The sequence below is a fragment of the Callospermophilus lateralis genome, chromosome 20 (assembly GCF_048772815.1).
Source record: "Callospermophilus lateralis isolate mCalLat2 chromosome 20, mCalLat2.hap1, whole genome shotgun sequence".
Classification (NCBI taxonomy): domain Eukaryota; kingdom Metazoa; phylum Chordata; class Mammalia; order Rodentia; family Sciuridae; genus Callospermophilus; species Callospermophilus lateralis.
This window is the reverse complement of record NC_135324.1, coordinates 4772743-4796621: the sequence shown is the minus strand read 5'-3', so window position 1 is coordinate 4796621 and position 23879 is coordinate 4772743. Positions and strand designations below refer to the sequence as shown.

At 36.2% G+C, this 23879-nt stretch overlaps 1 protein-coding gene and 1 pseudogene across 1 annotated transcript in view; one reads left to right on the top strand and one right to left on the bottom strand.

The window, feature by feature from the left end:
* The window catches only part of Syn2 (synapsin II), a 147046-nt gene that overhangs the window by 35722 nt on the left and 87445 nt on the right, over nucleotides 1-23879 (top strand). The gene's annotated exons all lie outside the window — the stretch shown is intronic.
* On the bottom strand, nucleotides 15209-15567 carry LOC143385689 (large ribosomal subunit protein eL34 pseudogene; annotated as a pseudogene).

Sequence of the window (23879 nt, the reverse complement as noted above, 5' to 3'; positions counted from 1 at the left end):
ACAGAGTCAAGGTAAGCATTAAATGCGAACACCATTAAGAGATAAAATCTCAGGAAAACAAGAATCATGGTAGAGGGAAGCGAGGTAGGAAGGATGGGAAGAAGATGCAAGGTGAGGCTTTACCACTCTGGCCACTGTTTCATAAGTCACGAAGAGATTATAGCTGGTCACTTAGCAAGTACACCTACCTACCTACTCAGGAACATTTCCATCCGGCTGTACTGTGGATGGTCAGAATAGTTCATCAGAAGAAGGGAGATAGACTTTATCTGTTGATTGATTTCTATATTCTGTCTCCCACTGGTTAAAATTTACCATGAAGAAGACCTTCCCTCACCTTGCCTACTTCCTGGTTGCATCAGCAAATGTATCTTCAGTGAAAAGGGAAGAAGGATCCTGTGGTTCTGCAGTGTGGCACTTCATTTGAACCTGGAAGTTGTGGTCTGGCTTGAGGAGATGGACCCATAGGAGCCTACACAGAATCACTACAGTGGCATGTGAAGCAGAGTGAGTAAATCTACAAGAACCCGAGGAAGAGCAGACGATGTGTCTAACACACAATTACCAGCAATAACTGAATAATCTTCCAGTTCTATCTTCTCCTGTCCTCTGCCCAGAGGTTTCCCTCCCAGAGACCTATTTTGTTTCAGTCTGGACAATTTGCTAGCAAGGTCTCTCGCACTCTAGGGCTGCCCCAGCACTTTTTACTACCCTCCTGGGAAATAGCTACTGTTTTATGGATGCCACTTTTTCTTTTCCTCCTTCCCTTCCTCCCTCCCTGCTTCCTTCCTTCCTTTATTGTGGTGCTGGGAATCAGACCCAGGGCCTTTCATGTGCTAGGCACACACTCTACCATGAGCTACACCCCCAGCCTGTGACTTTTTCTGTTTTGCTTTACTCTACTACCTCATTTGACACAGCATATCTTTCAAGAGTTTTTTGTTTTTTAAAGAAAAGATGCCTAAGAGATGAATCCTTTGAGAAATTACATGTTCAAAAGAACCATTATTCATCCATACATTTAGTTGAAAGTTTTAGTGAAAAATAGGAATTTAGGTTGAAAAGAATTTTTCTTTAAAATTTAGAAAATTATTTCTTTTCTCGTTTAGCATCCTATTGAGAAATTTAATATTGATAGGTCAGGGCTGGGGTTGGTAGAGCACTTGCCTAGCATGCGGGAGGCATGGGTTCAATCCTCAGCACTATATAAAAATAAAAAATAATAATAAAATAAAGATATTTTTCCCACCTATAACTAAAAAACAAATATTAAAATAAAGGTATCGTGTCCATCTACAGCTAAAAAAATTTTAAAAATATTGATAGGTTAAGAAGGCTGAAAATCAGCAACATGAATATAAACACCAAAATTTAAAAACTTGATGCTTGACATTTTGCATATATAGATTTTTATATTTAACAATTTAAGAATATACATTTTCTCACATATACATGGAATGTTTGTAAAATATGAAAAAATCAGGACAGGAGAAGATAGAACTGGAAGATTATTCAGTTATTGCTGGTAATTGTGTGTTAGACACATCAATAAGTTTCAAAAATGAAGAATGATCTTTCTCTGAAACAGTGAAATTAGACATTAATATAAAAAGATAGTTTTTTAAAATTCCCCATGTATTTTGAAAATTTAAAAACACACTGTTAAATAATACAAATTTAGGATACCTAGAACTGAATAATAATGAAAATCCTACAGAGCAATGTTTCAGGGATGCAGCAAAGGTGGTATTTTGAATAAAAAATATACTGTACACATACACACTTCCAGAAAATTTTAAGTTGGATAAGCTAAGTCCCATTTTATGAAGTTATAAAATGAAGAAAATAAAAGAAAAATTAAGTATGTAGAAAAAATGGATTTCCATATACATAGGAAAGACCTGGTGGGATTTTGTGATTAATTTAACTCGATCAATTTTGTGAGCAACAACATCTTTATAATTAAGAATCTTCTAGTTCATGACCATGGTGTAGCCCACCATTTATGTGATGCTTCTTTAACTTCTCTCAGTTCCATTTTATGGTTTTTCAGTGTGGAAGTCTTCCACATATTTCGTTGCTTTTATCTCTGATGTTTAATGGTTCTCTTGATGCCATTATAAATAATATACTCTTTTAATTTCATTTTCTTTTTATTGGTTACTGGCCTATAAAAATAAAATAAATTTTTGTAAAAAAATGATAAAATTTAGAGTATTACCAGTTTTTAACTCCTAATGAATTGACACATCTGGACACTGGACACCAACAGCTGTTAATATCACAAAAGCAGAAACAAAATGGATACACAGACATTATGAGCTTCTGATAAAAGAACATAAAGTGATCTAACATGAATCATCAAGCCTCTGGGTCCAGCTGCCAAGTTTTAGAAAACACATGGAACTGAGAAAGATGTTGATTTTCCTGGTGAGAATGCAATCAGCAAAACTTGGATTGTGCCTAATGCTCTATGTGGATCCAGGTATGGGTTCCTCGACATGGCAACTCCAAGGAAAAGAAATGGGTAAAGGGGAAACCTATGGATTAATCGAGGTTTGGGAGACACAAGTTTTGTTTTTAATAGGCTAAAACATCCAAAAATCTACCCTTGGATGCAGACTTTAAGAAGTGATTGCTGTAAAAATCAAGAGAGTTGTTTCTGTTGGGGGAAGGGAGGAGGTTAAGGCTGGGATAAGACACTGAAAGAGTTGCTTGTGGGCAGAGTTGTTTCGTAAACCGGTGGCAGATACATGGCTGTTTACCTTATAACAACTGATTAAACTCTGAGCAATACATCTTTTGGGGTGGCTTTTCTGTATCTTCATTTTCTTTTATAGCCTAGAGTTTTAAGAGGTTTCTGTGATCTGAACTCATGAGCAAGAGAATTAGTGGACAGAGAGGAGAAAAGAAAGAAGCATATATATATTTTAAACATTTGACTACTGTAGAATAGGCTCTGTAATAGGGCATTTCATAGATGTTATCTTGAATACTAATTATCCTGATTTTATAGAGTCTACTAGAGGTTCAATAACTTGTGCATGGTAAGGAGCAGCAGGGCAGGAATTTAAGCCCAAATCTTTTTTGGTTTCAAAGTGGATTTTCTATGTCCTTCACTGGTGTTGGCAAGAAGAAGTGTGGCTGCTACATTAATTTCTCTGTAAACCCAGTGTCTGTAGTAGCTATTCTACAGTTAGTTTCCTTCTAAAAAGTTGTATGTTCAATGTGTATCAAATTCTATGGAAACATTAAAGTTGACCTCGTATCCACAGGAATCTATCTGTATTTGGTTCATTCTGTGGATGCAGAATCTACAGATACAGGCTGTAGACTAAGAAACTTGAATGTCTGAGGATTTGGGTATCTGCAGGAGTCCTAAAACCATGCTGATTCCGAGGGTTGACCTGTATATTAAAATTTTACCCCCAACTGAGCTCTGTAAAGGACTGATCATGTTCCTTATTCTAACAGAAAAAATTAATAGTTCTAAAGTCCTGAAACCATGCTGATTCCGAGGGTTGACCTGTGTATTAAAATTTTACCCCCAACTGAGCTCTGTAAAGAACTGATCATGTTCCTTATTCTAACAGAAAAAATTAATAGTTCTAAGAAGACAACATCAGATATTAAAATACAGTGACACCTGTAAATCTTACGTTTTTTAAAAATTGTTCATCTACTGAAATATGAACAAAGGTATTTTACATGAGTTTCAAATAGAGTCCAGTAGCTGAGCAATACCAAAACAATCTCAAAGATACAGACATATATGCTACAGGAAGGGATTGTATTTTCTCTCCTCTTATATGGTATTGACTTTATCCCTGAACGCTAAGTTGACTTAAGATTCAAAGTGTTTTTTCTTGGATTGTAGCTTGATGTTAGAAAGTTAACTTTCTACTTAATAGTTTGGTATTGATGAGCTTTTGTCATATTTATTTTTGTTTTCAGTGGATACAACATCTTTATTTTTATTTTTATGTGAAGCTGAGGATTGAACCCAGTACCCTGCGCATGCCAGGCGAGCGCGCTACCACTTGAGCCACATCCCCAGCCCAAATCCTTATCCTTTTAAAATATTTCTACTTATTTCTTTTTGTGTGTGTGAATTTATCATCTATGATGTGTTTAAGAACTGATCTATATAATAACCTTTAACGACATTGTAGATATCAGTAGGCCATTTGGAGGTTGATTTAGTAGACTATTTGAATATTTTTAAAGTAATAGATTTCTGATGTTTGAAGATCCTGACAGTTCAGCATAAATACATTTTCTTTCCCACAAATTAATGATCTCTTTAATGATAGTAGATGACTTCTGAATGATTCCCAGCTGCTTCGTAAAAGACATTACATTCAAATGTGCTGTTATACTGTTCATATATATAAGAAAGGACTTAGAATTCAGGTGTTTTTTTTCCCAAGTGAGTGTCAGTTATTCCAGTCATTAACTTTTCTATGTTTGCATGGTGTGAGATAATAGTAATTTACTTCTTTTCCTGACAAGTGATTGTTCCATTGCTGAAGCAGACTGTTCCTTCCAGAGCTGGACAGTTTGCCTCAATTATTTTCATTTACTTTGAAATCAGCCCTCCTGATAACAATAAGCACTAGCATGTCAAAATGGCTCTGAATAAGATAAAAGCACTGGAGAAGGGAACTATGAAGGTGCTGGGAGGAAAAAAGGAGGGGGAATAAGCACAGAAAAACCCAGAAAGGAGCATGGTGCTAGAGTGGTATTTGAAATTTTGCTTTTCCTGACCCACTTGCAGGATTCTACTGGAGCATCATTGCAGTGCTGAGAATGGCTTGAAAGAAGAACCCACCTGTCTGTACCACCACTCCTTGGGGCCCTGAGGGGCCCTGCTCATTCCAGTCTAGGCAGGTCTCAGCTGCTTCTCATATTACAAAACCAATTAGTTATGCATTTGAGCTCCACATTTCCACCAAATTAGAAGAGCTGTTAACTGATTTTTATTCCAAAGGCTGGGTTCTTTATTCCTCTTGGAATTGTGGAACCAATAATAAGACTGATCCCCCATTGAACAATGAAGGAAACGTTTATTTTTGGCCAAGAATAGGGGGAAGTGAAACTCAACAAATCAACTTTCTGTACCTTGGATTACAGGAGGTTATAGATACAGAGTGAAGGGAATTAGGGAAGAGAGGCTAATAAAGAGAAAGAACATTCCTGTCTTTTATGATGATGAGTTAGAGGTTTTCTGGTGTCACTCTGGCAGCCATCAGTCAGTTTCAGTGACACTCCCTGAAGAGGGACTCCTGGACTTCAGACATCCTGTCCTCAAAGATAAGCAAAATTAGGGTAGAAATTCAGCTAAGCCATCTAGGCAGATTAGAGCAGAGTAACAGAGGGATCCTTATTTTTTTACCCCAAGACTGGATCCCGCCACTGAGATGTCTCTAAATCTACCTCTCTGATTATATAACATCCCAAGTAATATCTTGCCAGATTGATTCCTCAAGAGAAACTGAAGGATGACAATGCAAGCAGCAAGTATCAATCAGCTCCAGGGTATAAAGAGCTTGGAAGGCATTGTTCTAGCTATCGCAGGGAAAGCTGAACAAAATGAAAATCATTTTGTCGAATGGCTGGAGGCTGAGTGTGGACTGGCTTGAGAGTAAGAAACTCCTGGCCTTACTTTTCAGAGCAGCTTCATACTTGCAGGGGTCTTACTCCCAGTGTCTCCACCAAGTTCTCATTGTGAAGAGACAACAAAGATCCCATATTGGTTTTGGCAGGAAAAGAGAAACAACTACCATTATGATATAGGCCCAGAATTTTCTCTATGACAAACACTGACTCTCCAGGGGATGAAACCTTTTCCCACGTAGGGAAGAACATTTCTCTGATTTCCAGAGCCCTCTAGTCTATCTCATCTAAATTGGGGAAGGAGATGAAACAGAGATGCTTGTGAAGGTCACAGACCAGCAACAGCAATACCACCCTCCAAAAGACTGAGATTTTAAAGACTGAGTGTATAAAATGCTTCCTTTCCCTTCATCTCATCACCACACCAATAACACGCCAGAATAATTGTTGGGTTACAACCAAAATTATAACACACAGGTTCTATCTAAGGGGGAGGTTCAGGAGACCTCAGGGGAGATGTAAACAGGAACACTAGAGGAATCTACAAGCTTTGGCACTTACTGCTATAGCACACAACACAACTGGACAATATAAAACTGTACATTTCAGGCCTATTTACTCTAGTTCCTGTTCCCAATATGTCACATCTGGGTTAAATAAACAAACAAAATTACAAGTCATGCTAAAAGGAATAAAAAGTAGTCTAAAGTGTCTCCAAAACAAGCATCGGAACCAGACTTAGAGATGACATACATTTTTGGAATTATTAGGCAGAAAATTTAAATTAACCTACTCATGGTAAAGGTCCTAGTAGAAAAAGTAACTAACACGAGAGAATGGATGGATAATGTATGTGGAGGGATGGATGTTGTAGGAAAAAAACAGAAAGGAAATGCTAGAATAAAAAAAACACTGTACTAGAGCTGTTATAGCTCCGTGGTAAAGCACTTGCCTAGAGTATGTGAGGCCCTAAGTTCAATCCTCAGCACCACATAAATAAGTAAGTAAATAAATAAATAAATGTATTGTGTCCACCTGCGACTCAAAAATTTCTTTAAAACACTGTACTAAATGGTGAGTACCTTGAATATGCTATTAATTGGATGGACACAGCTGAGAAAAGAGTCAGTAGGCTTCAAGATGTATCAGTAGTGACTTCTCAGACAGAAATACAAAAGTGAAAAGAGTTTCATACAACAATGGCGCATCCAAGAATTGTGGGACAGGGGTAATACGTAGTTAGAATATCAGAAAATGAAGAAAAAGAGAACAGAAAAATCTTTGCAGATATTTGAAGACCAGGAATGGATGCTGAAAAAAACCTTTGACAAAATGCAACATCCATTCATGATAAACACTCAGAGACTAGAAATAGATGTGAATTTTCTCAGCTTGATAAAGAACATCTTAGGGAGAAAAAACCCACAGTAAACATTGTACATCATGGTGAAAACCCACATTTTGCTCCTAAGATTGGAAATAAGTCAAAGATATTTTTCTCACCGCTTTTGTTCAACATTGTACTCGCTAACCCAGGTAGTGCAGTTAGATAAGAAAAAGAAAGAACAGATATTGTGAAGGACGAAATAAAACTGTCCACAGATGACATGATTATCTATGAAGAAAATCACTAAGAATTGACAGAAAAACATAAAAACCTAGACCTAATAAGTAGAGCAAGGTTACACAGTACAGAGCTAACATAAAAAAGTCAGTTGTTTTCCTGTGTACCAGCAATGAATAATTGGAACTTGAAATTAAAAAAAAAAGGCTACCATTTACAAGCAGGGAAGGTATGAATCTAACAAAAATATATACAGGATCATTAAGCAGAAAACTACAAAACTCTGAAGAACGAAGTAAAAATATAGATAAATAAGAGAAAGATTCTTTATTCCTGTATCAGAAGACTCACTATTATTAAGATATCACTTCTTCCCAGCTTGCTCTATACATGGTATGGAATCCCAATCAAAATCCCAGCAGGCTATTTCTGGAGAGATCAGCAAACTAATTCTACAGTTTATATGGAAAGTCACAGCCCTTCAACACAATATTGAAGAATAAGGGAGGATTCACACAACCTTACTTCAAGGCTTATTATAAAGTAACAGTAATCAAGGGAGTGGTACTGGTGAAGGAATAGATAAATAGATCAATGGAACAGAATACTAAGCCCAGAAATAGACCCATACAAATATAGTAAATTGATGTTTGACAAAGGGCCAAAGACAATTAAATGGAGAAAGGCAGTCTTTTCAACAAATATATTTCCATATACAAAATGGTGAACCTAGACACAGACTTTATACCTAGACAAAAATGAACTCAAAATGGACCATAAACTGAAACTACATCAGGAAGTTCAGGAGCTCTGTTTCAGAATCTCAAATACAAACTGATAAACCTATAAGAAAACACAGGAGGAAATTTAGGTGACTTAGGGTTTGTCAGTAAATTTTTAGATAAAACCTCAATAGTATAAACCATGAAAGAAAAAAAAAAAGATAAATTGAACTTCGTTAAAATTTTCTGCTCTATGAAAGGCACTATTGAGAGAATCCAGGGTTGGGGCTGTAGCTCAGTGGCAGAGCATTTCACACCCAGTGTGAAGCACTGGGTTTGATCCTCAGCACCACATGTAAATAAATAAATAAAAATAAAGATCCATTGACAACTAAAAAAATAAAAATAATAAAAAAAGAGAATCCAACCATAAGACACAGACTGGGAGAAAATATTTGCAAGACACGTATCTGATAAAGGGACTGTATCCAAATATACAAAGAACTCGTAAGATTCAATAAAATGTGTAGACTTTGGAAGACAGTTTGGCAGTTTCAGACAAAGCTAAACATAATCTTACCATATGATTCAGCATTCATGCTCTTAAGTATTTACCCAAATGATTCGAAAACATATGCCTAGAGGAAACCTGTATGCAAATGTTTAGTAACTTTATTCACAGTGGACAAAAACTGGAAGCAACCAAGATGTCCCTCAGTAGGTGAATGGATAAACAAACTGTAGAACATTCATACAATGGAATGTTATTCAATGATTAAAATAAGCTATTGAGCCACATAAAGATACAGATGAATCTTAAATGTATATTGCCAAGTTTAAGAAGCCAATCTGCAAGCTATCCTAATTATGTGATATTTTGAAAAAGGCAAAAGTACAGTGACTTAAAAAGATCAGTGGTTGAAAAGAGGATGGGGGAGGGTAAAGGGGAGGGGAATTTTCTCAGCTTGATAAAGAACATCTTAGAAAAAAAAACCCACAGCAAACATTGCATATCATGGTGAAAACCCACATTTTGCTCCTAAGATTGGAAATAGGCCAAAGATATTTTTCTCACCGCTTTTGTTCAACATTGTACTCGGTAACCCAGGTAGTGCAGTTAGATAAGAAAAAGAAAGAACAGGAAAACAAAATCCATGCATATATGATTTTGTCAAAATGAACCCAGCTACTATGCATAACTATAATACTCTAAAATAAAAAAGAATCAGTGGTTGCTGGGGGAAGCTGGGAGGGGAGGTCTTGAATAAGGTGAGTGAAGCACAGGGAATTCTGGGGATAGTGAAACTATATGATACTGAAACTATGACACTATGCATTTGTCAAAATCTACAGAATTCAACAGCACAAGGAGTGGACCATTATGTTTGAAAATTTCAAAAGACTCACTTAGGAGGGCAGGTGATTCCAGGACAGAATGCAGGATGTGACATAGTTCCAAAGGTATGAAACAACCTCTCTAACATCAGGGGGAAAGGTGCTGACTTCATTGACCATGGAAATGGGAAGATTCTGTAAGACTAAAGACAAAAGAAACTATAAAAGTGCACTTTCTCCTGATGGATAATGTTGTATCCCATGGGGATATGGATTAAAATTTCTGATACTTCTGCACATAAATACTGAAGTTGAACAGTCAAGTAAATGGCTGGCAAATAGTGGGAGCCAGGTTTCTCACTGTTGGAGTTAGAATTTACAGGTAAGCCTGGGAAGGAAGCTAGAATAACCCACATAGTAATGGATTAGAACATCCATATGAACTCATGCTCACCTTATGTATAGATAGTTACATTCAGAAATCTATTACATTGATTGGGGTGTGTCAAAGGAGTGTAGAAGTCAATTTAAAGGGTTCCTAGTGGCCAAAGCTGGAATAATTGAGCAAGAAAATAAAGTAGGGTTGGATTATAATAAAAAATATTTGATAACTGTCCATGGGTCAATACTGATATAAATAAATGATTAAAGAATTAAATAGGAACAAGAGATATGAAAAAAATTGTGCTCTATATATGTAATAAGAATTGTAATGCATTCTGCTGTTATATATAAATAAAAATGATAAAAGAACTAAATAGGAGAGAAAAAACTCCCATGTAATATAATTACCAATAATTTATGTAGATGCTCTGCACCAAGGAAATGGAACACTTCACTCTGTGTATCAGCTGTGCTTAGTGACTCCTTCCAAAGATTACAGCATGGAAAGAGGGAAGAAAGAGTCACTTGATAGTGGAAAAACACAAACAGTGCTTCACTCAGGTGATTGAGGTCATCATCCACAGTGAGAAGTCATGTTGGTAGAACATACTCTTGACATTATGTGACTAAAGTAACATTTTCCTCTGTTATCTTCCTTCCCCCAAAACATATCCCGAGTCTAAAGAAAAATATGGCACAAAGCCCAATTGAAGGGCATGGGCATTCTATAGAATGCCTGGCCAGTACTTATTAAAACTAAGATTATCAAAAACAAGGAAAACTCTGAGAAACTGTCAAGAGGAGTGGACATGAGGACTCAATGTAGGGTGGTGTCATATAGGAACCTGGAACAGAAAAGGGCCATTAGGTGATAACTAAGGAAATCTAAAACATATATATATAGACACACACACACACACACACACACACACACACAATTTCATCAAAATTAAAAACTTACACTTCAAGATACACTATCTGTAAAATTTAAAGATTTCATAGGATGGAGAACAAAAAAGTAAGTCACATAGCTGAGAAGGTTATAGTTTCCAAAATTTATTAAGAGCACTTACAACCTAACATTAAGAAGACAAGCCAGTTTTTAAAAAGGCAAAGGATTTGAGTAGACATTTCTTCAAAGAACATGTACAGATGGTCAATAGTACATAAAAGATGCTCAAAATCAGTAGTCATAAGGGAGAAAATGTAAACCAAAGCCATAATGATATAACTCCACACCCACAAGGACAACTATAACAAAAAGACAATAACAGGTGTTGGTGAGAGAGTGGAGAAATTGGAACATTTATAAACCCTGGTGGGAAGATAAATATGGTATGACTGGGAATTTAGTTTGTAGCTATTCAAAAACGATAAATGTGGAGTTTCCATATGAGCCATAATTCCACTCCTAGTTAGATCCAAGAGAATTAAAAACATGATGATTTATATACAGATGTTGACAGTGGCATTATCCATATACCCCCAAAGTAGAAAAAACCTAAATGCCCATTAACCATTGAACGGATAAATAAACTGTGATATACTCATACAATGTAGTGTCATTTGACAATAAAACAGAATGAAGTACTGATTTACACTGCAACGTGGATGAACCTTGAAAACATGATTCTAAGTGAAAGAAGCCAGTAACTAGACACCACATATTATATAATTCCATTTATATGAAGTGTCCATAAGGCACCTCTGTAGAGAGAAAGCATATCAGAGGTTTCCCAGAACGGGGGTGTGAATAGGGTTTTTTTTTTGAGGGTAACTGTTAATTAGTACATGGTTTCTGCTTTGGGTAATGTAAATGTTCTAGAATTAGAAAGTGATAAATATACTAAAACCACTGAATTACACACTTTCAAAAGAGTGACTCATATGAATTATATATCAGTAAAAGGGGGGGAAACTAAGGATCTCTGAATAAAGTATGCACTTCAGTTAATAATGAATCAGTATTGGTTCATTAATTATAATAAATGTACTGTAGTAATATAAGATGCCAATAGGGGAAGCTGAGTTTGGAGATTGAGGAAACTCTCTGCTCTCTTTGCAGTTTTTCTGTAAATGTAAAACTGCACTTTAAAAAAAAAAACCCTACATTTTAGTTACAAAAAAATGAAAGCAGCTGTTTCAACATCATAAGTAAAAATAAACAAAACCTTTCTTAGGAAAACAGGGATAATTGGAGCCAGTTGTTTTAGAAAAAAGATTCAGGGGTGGGGGAATCTAATCAAGCTGTATGGCATGAATTATATTCACCAAAACTCTTGGCAGCATTGGAAGAAAATCTGGATGAATTTTATTGGGCTTCATATCTGCCTAGCTACTGAATTTTCCAATCCAAATAATTCCCCTTCTCTACACTAACCACATTTGTATAGCTATATAACCACATTTGTATAGATACATCAGAATATTTGTAGCATATAGAATATGAAAATAGACATGCTGAAGTCCAATCATCACAGAGGGTGGCAGGGTAGATGCATTCAAAATGCAGAGCAGTTCTGTTCAAGAACCTCTTCATGAGCTTTGTTGAATTGGGTTTCACATTTCCCCAGGAGAGGTACACAGATTTTAGTAAGGTAAAAAAAACAAACAAACAAACAAAAAAAACCAGAATGAGTGGTGTCCATGTTTTATTTACCCAAGTCATTCAGTGATAGAAGGGGATTTTTCCTTTTATTATTTCAACTCTTTCTGGCAGGTAGACATTCCTTGTGAAATTCCTTCCATCCTCAAAGGCCAAATCTTCTATGGAACCTCTGTTTCTCTCTAGTCTGTATTATTTATATCTCTTTGTTGAACTGCTGTAATAAATACACTTGACATCACTACACGAATACTTCAAATAAATGTCTGTTAGATTGTTATTTTTAAAAATTATTTGGGATATCCACATATCATGTGTATGTTCCCTTTTTGTAAGAAAAGGAGAAATTTCTGGGAGAAATTCTTCTCAACTCTTATTATAATGAGGAACAGTGAGGCTTCTACCAACCAACTTGCCTGTTTCTGTTTAATGATGAGACAAGTCTGATTAGTTTCCCTCCCTTGCTTTGCTGTACAGAAGTCGAGTGCCAAATTTATTGTCCATCTTTAGCAACTGTACACAGGACCCTAAGGCTTACATCTGTACTACTCTTCTGGCTTCATTATTTTCTGCTGCTTCTGCTGTTTTCCTTGCCTTAACACCATCAATAATTTACTTTTTTTTTTTCCTGTTGTATGTGCTGGAAAGTGCTCTCGAATTCTTTGCAGAGGATTGGAACATTAAAATTACTCATGGGTGTGTGGTTGTAGCAGGTGCATTAAGAGCAGTCATTAGGAAGTCTGCCGACTGTGTTCTAACATGAGCTGGGTCACCACCTTGCCACTTACTTTTCCTGTCTTCAGCCTTCCCATTTGCAAAATGGAGCAATCATATAACTTCTAGAGCCTTTTCCTGATATAAAGAAAGCATATATGTCACTCTAATTCGATGAACTATTTGAAAGTCCCCTGATGGCAGACATCATCCCTAGCCTTGTATCCTGCAGAGCATCTTACAAAGGGCAAAATACCTGTGAAGGGCTGAATACCTTAATAATTTTTATAACTAAACATTTTGTTTCTTGGGGGGGTCATTATTAAGATTTTCAAGTTGAGATCAGAATGCCATTTTTACTAAACAGTAGGAAGGTACATTTATTTCACATAATAATGAGGAATACAGGTTTTTCTGTGCTGCCTGCTGGTGCTGTGAGCTACTTTCACATATCCTCAGGCTTTCTGTTGGGCCTTGGCAAAAATGACTCGCTTGTGCCAAAATCATTGGTGCTCTTTATTTGACCCACTGATCAACTGACTCACCATAGCCTCTATAATATACACCAGCATAATGATATATCAGGAATGTGTCCAAGAAGTAGCAAGTATAAAAATGTGTTATAATTGATGAAAGGCAAGGCAGAGACAATGTAATAGAATTGAACTTGGAGTTCTGAGTTCCAGTTTTGATGTTTTTGTTTTGTGTTTTACTGTGTGTGTGTGTGTGTGTGTGTTAGTTACTGGGAATCCAACCCAGAGCCTCACACTTATTAGGCAAGAACTCCACTGAGCTACATCACTGGCCCCTATTTTTTCCTAAGTAATAAAAGAATTATGATTTTAAAATATGATTCCAACATTATTGATTTCAAACCATTTAAAAGAATTTCTGATCTTCATTAAACTTAGAAAAATTACTGTTCCTTTCAGGCCCTTAGATTCTTCAGCTTTACACTGAGAATATTGGACAAGATGATATCTGCAGTCCTTTCCGCAGCTAACATTTGAGAGCTTGGATGGCTTATGTATTAGGTTGAAGATGATAAACTTTGCTTAGAGCTTCTGATACACGGTAAAAAAAAAAATCAAGAATCACAGCCACAATCATAGCTTGAGCCTAGAGCGCTGAGAGAATTGATGTATTTTCCAAGACAATACTTGTACAGTGATTGCCTCCTCTCTTAGCCCTTCAAGCACTATCAGTTCTAACAGCCTAGATAGATCACTTCACGGTCTTTGCAGCTTTAGAAAAGCAAAGTTTGTATGACAACACACAGATCCAGTCCAAGGCTCTGATTGCAGTTGGTACTGATGGTGTCCAGAAAATTGTCAAAAATTTGGTGAGTATTTATTTGGCTCTTTAGGAAGCTTTTATACTGCTGTAAAGGAAGGCTTATAAAACTCATAGAGTGGGTATACCAAATAGTATCAGTTTCTTCTTCTCTACTGAATAACCATTTTCATTTGCATATCATAAATAGTAACCTTATCTTAAATAGTAACCAAGAAGGAGAAGGAGAAGAAGGAAAATGAAGAAGGAAAAGCTTCTTGACTCCCCTGCTTCTCTGTAGGTATCATCCAATTTCCTTGTTCTTTTCCTGCAAAAGCTCTAAGACTCCTCCCTCTGTGTCATATAAGCATTTCTCAAGCATTCTTTACCTTTTTCAAATTAAAATTTGGACTTAGATGTAGTAAGTGCATTTCGTATGCACTTTCCACTTAATATCTTACAGGAACATTTAAAGTTCTACCTTTCACAACTGGACATATTTTTATACCACCCTAGAACTTAATGATGGTTTTCTGGCTCTAAAATTTTAGGTTGAAAGTCATTTTTTTCTTAGAATGTTGAGGACATTGCTCAATTTTGGATTGCAGTATTGCTCCTGTGAAGCCACTTTGATACCTGATCTTCTTAATGTGATCTGTTCCTACTCTTTACCCTGACAGCGTTTACAATTTTCTTGTTGGCTTGCTCTTCTGAAACTTAAATTGATGAATCTTGATGAGAATCTATTTTTATCTATTTTGCTTGCTCTCTGGGACACTTTTCAATCTAGAAAACAGGTCCTCCAATTCTGGGACTTTTCTTGAATTCTTTATTGTTAATTCTCAGTTCATAGTCCTCTGTTCTCTCTTTCTGTAACTATTATTTGGAGGTTGAACTTTCTGAACTGATCTGCTAATTTTCTCATTTATTTTTCATTTCTACCTTCCATCTCTGAATTTTTCTGCCATTTTTTTCTTATTCAAAGAAGCTTCATTTTTAAAATTTAGCTTTCCGATTCTGTGCTTGTGCCATCCACACTTTCACAACAATTTTCTGCTTCTCAATGAGGAACACATGCTTGATCCTGTCATGGACACATTTAGCATACATGGAAACACCATAGGTCCTTTTCACATATTTTTTACATTTTACATAATCTCACAAAAACTTTAGGTCTCACAGCACAAACCCCTTGAAGTCTACTAGGGCATGAGCCATGTGCAAATTTTGGCCAGTTTCCCAATCTTCTTGGTCTACATGTACATAATTCTGTTACCAGGAGTTCTGGACAGCCTCCTTTTGTTAAAGGCTGTAGTAGAGGAAAGCCTAAGATGGTGTGTCAAATGCTAACCCATTCTGAATGCCTCTAGATACCATCCTTGGAAGAATAAAAAGAAAATCCATTTTTTTTTGTCTTCTCAGAAAGGGTTTCTCAATAACATTTCTTCCAATCTTCCAGTTGAGTTTCCTTCCTGTGATATAATTTTTTGCCTGTGAGATTTCTCTCACATTTAAAGTGCACTGCTTTTTAGTATATCCACAGGGTTGTGAAACACCACCACAATTGGATTTTGAAATACTTTCTTCACACCAACATAAGCCATTAGCAATCTCATCTCCTTTTTCCCTGACCTTCGAAGCCCTGGGCAACCACTAATGTGCCTTCTCTCCACAGAGTTGCCTTTTGGACACTTCATGTAAATGGGGTTTTGCAGTATGTGGTCTCCTGTGATTGGCTTCTTTCCCTTAGCATGTTTCCAACATTTTATAGCCATATCAATACTGGGTTGCACTTTGTTTCTTAATGACATTCCATCCTAGGAATATATCACATTCTGTTTATCCATTGATCAGCTGATGGACATTTGGCTTTCTACTTTTGGATTTTATAAATAAGGCTGCTGGAAACATTTGTGCATAAGTGGTTGTATGAACATGTGCTCTAAATTCTCTTTGAGTGGAATGGATGTTGACTAATATGGGAACTCTGTCTTTAACCCTTTGAGAGACTGCCAAACTTTCTCCAAATGCATCATTTTACATTTCCTCTAGCAATCTTTGAGGGTTTTCCACCCCGACTTCTCCACATCTTTATCAACACTTATTTTTTTGTTATAATCATCCTGCTGGGCATGAATTGGTACCTCAATTTTGATTTGTATTTCCCAGATGGTTTTTTAATGAAATTGAATCTTTTCAAGTGACATTGGTTATAAGTATACGTTCTTGGAAGAAATATCTGCACAAATCTTTTGACCATTTTAATCAGATTATCTATGAAATATTAGATTATAAGAGTTCTTCATCGTTTCATGATACCAAACCTTTATTAAATACATGATTTGCAGTTATTTTTGCCATTGTATGAGTTAAATTTTTACTTTATTGGTATTATCTTGAATCACAAAACTTTTTAATTTTGATGAAGTCCTAGTTATTTTTTTTCCTTTGTTGATTGTGTTTTTGAGGTCAGATCAGTTGTCCAAACCAAGGTCAGAAGGGTTTAGGTTATTTTCTTCTAACAATTTTATAGATTTACCTTTTACAAATATAAGGCCTTTGATCCACTTTGAGTCAGTTTCTGTACACAATATGAGGTTGTGGTCTAAAGTGATTCTTTTGCATGTGGCTGTGCAGCCATCTCAGCATCATTTGTTGGAAATTCTCTTTTTTCTCTAGACTTTTCTTGACACCCTTGTTACAAAAAAATTCAGTTGACTGTAAATGCTAGAGTTTCCTCCTGAACTTCTCTTCTTTATTTTTCTTAAACTGTTCTCTTATCCTATTTTCTATAATAGCTCCATTATCTTTCTGAGGATATTAACAATAACCTTTAAAACTTTAATTTCTCTACTTAGTCTCCATTTCTCCGGTTGCTTCTTTCCCTGTTTATGGGTTTAATCTTTGTGTTTAGTTGAGTAGTGTCTATTAAAAGGTATGTTATTCTCAACTGTCTGTTCAAGGGTAAAGACAGGGCACCAAAGGGTGATTGAAAGCTCTGTGTGTTTTTAGATGGAGTTTGTCTACTCTGGGCTTCACTCTCAGGAGATCCAGTAGACCTAATCAATACGTTATTATCTTAATTTTTTTTCTTGAATAGCTCAGAAGACACTCCAACTACTCATCTTAAGAGGGTAGAGTCATGGCTCTTAGCATTCTGGAATTTCATTATGGCATGGGCTAGGGTTTCTCAACAGTCAGAAAGTAAACTTTTCCTGTATCCAACAAGTTTTCAGTTCAATAACCCTATCTTCAAATGTGCTTAGTGGTCCCTGGGCCCCAGATCCTTCTTTTTAACCTTTTCAGAGATTCAGCTTCTTGCATGGGTGAAGGACCCAGGGGAATGGTGCCCAGCCAGCTGTGGTGGTGGAGAGGACAGTGAGGCCTAACGTGCTTCTTAATACTTGATCTGTCTGTTCACCTGTACCTGTCACATCACTGCCAGAGACCCTCGCAGAAAGTAAAAACTACTCTGCTTTCCCTGAGCCTGACTTAGTATTCAGCTTTCTCAAATCTACTGTTAATCACTACTCCTTCCATTTCCAGCATCCAAAATTTGGGGATGTCATTTTTTTCCTATTTTTTATTTGTACTTGTAGAATTAGCCTTTAAAAAAGCAACAAAGCAACCTTTTTCATATATTATTGTTGGATTTCCAGAGGTAACTGATTTAAGTATTTGTGTCATCCTGTCATCTTTAACCAAAGGACAGAATATTGAACAACTTTTCTTACTGATTTCTAATTTAGTGTCAAAGATTGAATCTTTGAAATTTGTCGAGGCTTGTTTGATAGCCTTGGATTGATTGATTTTTAAAAATGCTCCCTCTGTGTTTAAGATGAACATGTCCTTTAATTGTTGGTATCTTAGTCATTTGTTGAATTAAGTTTGCAAATTATATATAAATTTTCACATACTTACTCATTTCCTTCTTCTCAATCTACTAATTATCTAGAGAGGTTCGTTAAAACCCACCATCTCAATTGTAGAGGTGTCAGTTTTTCCTTGCAAGTCTGTCAGCTTCGCTTCATGTATTTTGAAATCATGAATTAGGGCCATAGATGTTTCCAAGTAGTTTTATTTTCTTGGTAGATTGCTCCCACTAACTACATCGAATGACTCTCTTTATTCCTCCATCAATTCTATTTGCCTTTAATTCTATTTTATCTATTTTATAGTCTTGTCTGATACTTTTTTTCCATTCCTTCAGCCTTCCTATGTTAATGTGTTTTAAATGTATCTCTTATAAACAGCATTTAAATAAAGTAAAAATTGATCTGACAATATTTGTCCTAATTGAAATTTTACATTTATTATAGTTAATGCCTTGTTGATTAATTTCTGCTATTCTTATAATACTCACTAGTGTGCTTTTACTATTCATCATTTCTTTTCTTTCCTGCCTTTTACCAACTTGCAGATCCCCATTTTTCCTGTCCATTAATTTGAAAGTTATACATCCTGTTTTTATTTTTATATTGAAAACTTTAAAATTTGAAAATTACAAATGGCATAAAGTCCAACTTCCACCAATTTCTTTATCCTTTCATAGTCTTATTTTCATCATCTCTTCCATCTCAAGTGTTATTATTGTTTGTCCAATTTTTATATTCAAATTAGTCATTAGTTCCAGAATTTTTGTTTTGTGATCTGATTTTAGTTCCTTGTATAGGCTTAAGATTTCATTTCTGCCTCTTGGTTGAGTATCAGCAACAAAGTCCATATTATTTGTAATATTAGAAAAACCCCAGAGAAACATTAGTGTTATACATTCATTTATATTTTAAAAAAGAAACACTGGAAGAATACATAAAAAATAACAAAATGATCAACTATGAGAGAGGTGGTTGGTGGGGAACAGGCTGGATGAATGGGCTATGACTGGGCTATCTGTCTGAATGTACTTTCTTAATCAAGGCTGTCCTGCGAGGAACACTGGTATTTAGTGCTGGATACAGGAAAGGGAGGAGCAGAAGTGACTCAGAAGGAAGACCTGGGAGTTTGTCAGATATCTAAGTGCTAGAGTTCCTGCTCAGGAACAGAGGGGCCCTGCCTCTCATCCTGTGTACCCTCTCTGGGTCATCTCACACCATCTACATCTGGTAAAGCCTTTTTCCTGCATAACACTTGTCAGTATTGTTAATCATTTCTTTGTATACTTGTTTGGTCTTTTTCCACTAGAACATAAAACCTTGCTAATTTTAAATTAATTATGTTATTGCACATCTGTTTAATACTTCACAGCTTACTAAATATGAACCATCAGTTATTCCAGTCTCCTCCCAACAGGTCACCATTGGATGCTTTTTCAGTTGATAAATGAAAAAAACTGAGACCTAGACTGAAATGACTTTTCAAGTTCTGGCAAGATATGGTTTATGAGCTTGGCTGAAAATCCAGGTCTTATTTTTAGTCCAGTGTCTTTCTGTGCTTCATTCCATATCAAAATTAGCTGATGGGGACACAATCACATACCCCAGAGCTTCCTGTATTCCAAAGAAGTAGAACTGATATCACAGGAAAACAGTTACATTAAATACTTAGGTAACATGATGAGAAATCTCTTATTCTATTTGAAGAAAAATTACTTCGGGCATAATTAATGGTATCAATTATGATATGATATGTAGTTTTTAATACCTAGCACAGGTGGAGGCATATAATGAAAAGATGCGCTGCTATTGTAGTAGAATAATGAAATAACTTGCAGTCCACATTTATCTGTGGATGCGGCAAGTTTGTTTTCATTTTAGCCTTCCAGTATTCTTAAAATGAAAAAATTAAATCTTCCAGGCCATATTTGAAAAGAAATGCCACTTTTTCTGTTTTCCCTAATAAAAAATTCCTTATGTAATATGAATTATCAGCAATGTTTTCTTCTGTGTTTGGCAAGTAGAGAGAGGCTTTCCATTTCTTTAAAATCTCATTAGGAATACATAAATCCTTTTAAAATTTTTTCCTCCAAAGCACATATAATGCCTATTTGTAACATTAAGCCACATTGTTTTCTGTTTGTTTGTTTGTTTTTTGGGGTATCAGGGATTGAACTCAGGGGCACTCTGCCACTGAGCCACATCCCCAGCCCTATTTTATATTTTATTTAGAGACAGGCTCTCAGTGAGTTGCTTAGTGCCTCACTTTTGCTAAGGCTGGCTTTGAACTCAAGATCCTCCTGCCTCGGCCTCCCAAACTGGTGGGATTACAGGTGTGTGCTACCACACCCGGCTAAGCCACATTGTTTTGTTTTTTTAAAAAGAGAGAGAGAGAGAGAGAGAATTTTTTAATATTTATTTTTCTTAGTTCTTGGCGGACATAATATCTTTCTTTGTATGTGGTGCTGAGGATCGAACCCAGGCCTCATGCATGCCAGGCAAGTGTGCTACCACTTGAACCACATCCCCAGCCCCTAGCCACATTGTTTTTAAAACAGTGAATGAGTTAGTGCCTTAAAAGAGCATGTAGCTGGTAATATGAATATCCAACATTCCCTGAGTATTTAGTATTTGCTAGACTCTATTATAGATACATGCTTTAATATATTTTAGCTTTATAGTAATCCTATGAGGTAGATATGATTATTATCACCATTATGGATGAGGATAACCCTGTCCCAGTGTATGAGAACCATTCCCAAGCTGAAGAAAGATGCAGATGGATCTAGATTTTCACAGAGTGCAACTTACTAGGCATTGCTGACAGAAGCATGGTCCTAGCTGGCAGCAAAACAGTGGAGCCTCATAATTTGAGCTAGAAGAAGGGGCATTTATATAGTCGGGACAAGTGAATTCATCCAAGTTGGAATGAACCTGGCTCATCTCACCCTAACGTCAATGACTTCAGGCATATTTCTGGCACAAAATGCACTAGGGTCCATTTGTAATGCTTCACATATCGCTCTAATGGTTTTGTTTATTTATAACATGCCAGGAAAACTGCAGGGAAAACCCATCAGGGCATTTAGGAGTACTCATGGCAGTTATGGCTTTAGATGGCTTTAGTCATGTCAAGCTGAAATCCTACACACGCCCAAGTCACTTAGTCTGAATTTAACATAAAAACAAAATTTGAATGCTGATAGTTTGGTGGGGGGGAGAGAATATCATTAAGTAGTGTGAAGGAAGTAAATAGCATCATCTATTAATGTATTTTCACTGATGAAAGAATTTCACCACATCTGGAGTTGAGAATTTAGAGCTTTTTTTAGACAGTGGACAACAACATTTAGTCAAAGGTTAATCTGTACTGTTAGCCTGGTGCTTTCCATATAAATGCTTGAAAAATGCTAGTTGAATAAATAAGTGAAAATGTGACTTTTATTTATGTACCACAATTGTCTTATCTAAAACAATGCTACAAGTATGCCTATAATATCTGATCACATAGCTGCTTGAAAGGAAAATGGAATAAATAATTTCCTTCTGTTGGTTTCTGAAGGAACGAGCTATTGTTCCACATATTTTACATTTCTACAATAAAAAGGTAACTGAAAGGATATGCTTTTTTGGTATTCCTAATTTTAGTGCACATTATTAAGTTGTTCATTTTAGATATTTGAGCTTTTGGCTTCCTTTAATTTATTTTTATTTCTTTTATTACTTTTATTTCTTCTGACAAATTGCAAAAATTCTGAAAGAGTGCTTGAGAAGGCAATTCAGATGGTGATCTATCCTTTGTTACAGATTCAAAGAATACGTTCTCTACATTTCTGGGGTGAGGAAGGTTTTATAATTGAATTGATGATTTCTAACTGTGTTTGAAAAGTAGAGTCAAGATCCCTGGAAACATTTTTCTCAGTAGCTACCTAATTTACCCTCATTCTATCACTGTGTCTTCCCCGCACCCCAATCTTTGACCTTCTTCTATATTCAAACTTTGTTCTTGAATATCAAAATAAATTGATTTGTAATCTATTTTCCCACTTGTCTGTGAGTCATTCATTCTTTCTCCAAGGCCCAATTCAAGTATTATTTCCTCTATGGAGCTTTTCTATATCACTTTTCTTCATGAGCTTATTGGTTTGTCATTAAACATAATATTTGTTCTAAGGTATGAAACTGAAGGACCACTGGGCAGAAGCTGAGGAAGACAGAATTTGGCTCACTATGGAACCCTCAAGGCAGCCCCTGGATTGATGGCTCGATAGAAGAACACCCAGGACCTAGCATATCATCATGCTCCCAATTATGTTTATTCAGTGAGTGGCTACAAAGCAAAATCAACAAGGGGCAAAGGTGCATGGGGCAAAGTTTAGAGAAAACCACGGGTAGGCTTCCAAGAGTCCTGCTCTGGTGGCATCACACGGGAAGTACTTAATTCTCCCAGCAACAAGTTGTGACAAGTTTAAAATGTTGTCTATCAGGGAAGCTCAGTAGAGACTCCGTGCCCAAAATTTTTGCTGTAGGCTGATCTTGTAGGCAACGTCTGCCTAGTACATACGGATTTTTCAGATTCCCAGAAGGAAAGCCCGAGTTCCACCTAAACCATTGTTTATAATACAGTGCAGGCACAGGGAGCCACTCCTTTGAGTTCTGAGAATGGTCTTAACCTTCCTGAAATCCAGGTTCCCAGATGCCAGCCAAGGCCAATCTTGCAAACAGGTCTTTCTGAGGATAGCAGTCTCAGGCCTGCTATGGTAACTCTTTTTTTGCCAAGTATGGTATAAGGAAGGACTTTCTGAAGTGCTGACGTAGAAGTAGAAACTGTCTTGTTACGAAAGATATTTATAAATGAATTGGAGAGAGACCTGTATGAGACGTTGTAGAGCCCTCCCGCCCTGGCAGCTTTGAAAAGCCATCTTTGCATTATTTCTGAATCCAGTGCCTTTTCCACTGCGGTAGCGGTAGTGGTTCCTCCATGGTACCACTCAGCCACATCCCCAGCCCCTGTAATCTCAGAAGAGAAAAAAAAACTGTAAAAAAATAAAAAATGACAACAAAGTCTTATTCCAAGCATTCCAGTAACTTTTTGTTTGTGTCCTATCAAGTAGTCGGGTTGGTATGTCCTATAAGTAATTGGTAAAAAAGGCCAAATAAAAAGATTTTTTTAAATTTTTTTGTCTATAAAGTTGCAGTTTATTTACTTGTTTTTTTTTTTTTTGGCCTGTTTGATGTATATATGAAACTATGTTGAACAATTAAACCAGAATTTTATTTTGATTGTTGAACAATTAAACCAGAATTTTATTTTGCCAAGTTGTTCTAACCAAAAGGAGAAGGAGAAGAAAGGAAGAAGTTTTAGAGAAGATATATCCTTTGCCACTCTCCAGCCTTGAGACTTTCATAATCCTGTGATATAGGTATTATTTTATAGTTTCCTCTTTTCATGCACTTGTCCTTTATTATACAGGAAGAAGGTACTAGGTTAGAAGTCGGGATACCTAAGTTTTGACTTGGAACTGTCACTCTTCATGTCTTTTCTTAATTTCTCTTGTGCATTTATAAAGGCTTTGAACATGTGTATCTCGGAATTTTTCCCTCTGTCTCTCTGTCTTTCATATTTCTGCCTCTTGGGGAAGTCGGTTGGATTACTTTGATGGTTAAAAAGTTCTTGACACAGTGCTACCAAGTCAGAGGGAGTTTAAATTAATTCTGTGGGTTAGAACACTAGAGTTTTACTGTCCATTTTCATCTAAGATCTTTATTCTCTAATGTTCTTGGTCCTATTGAAA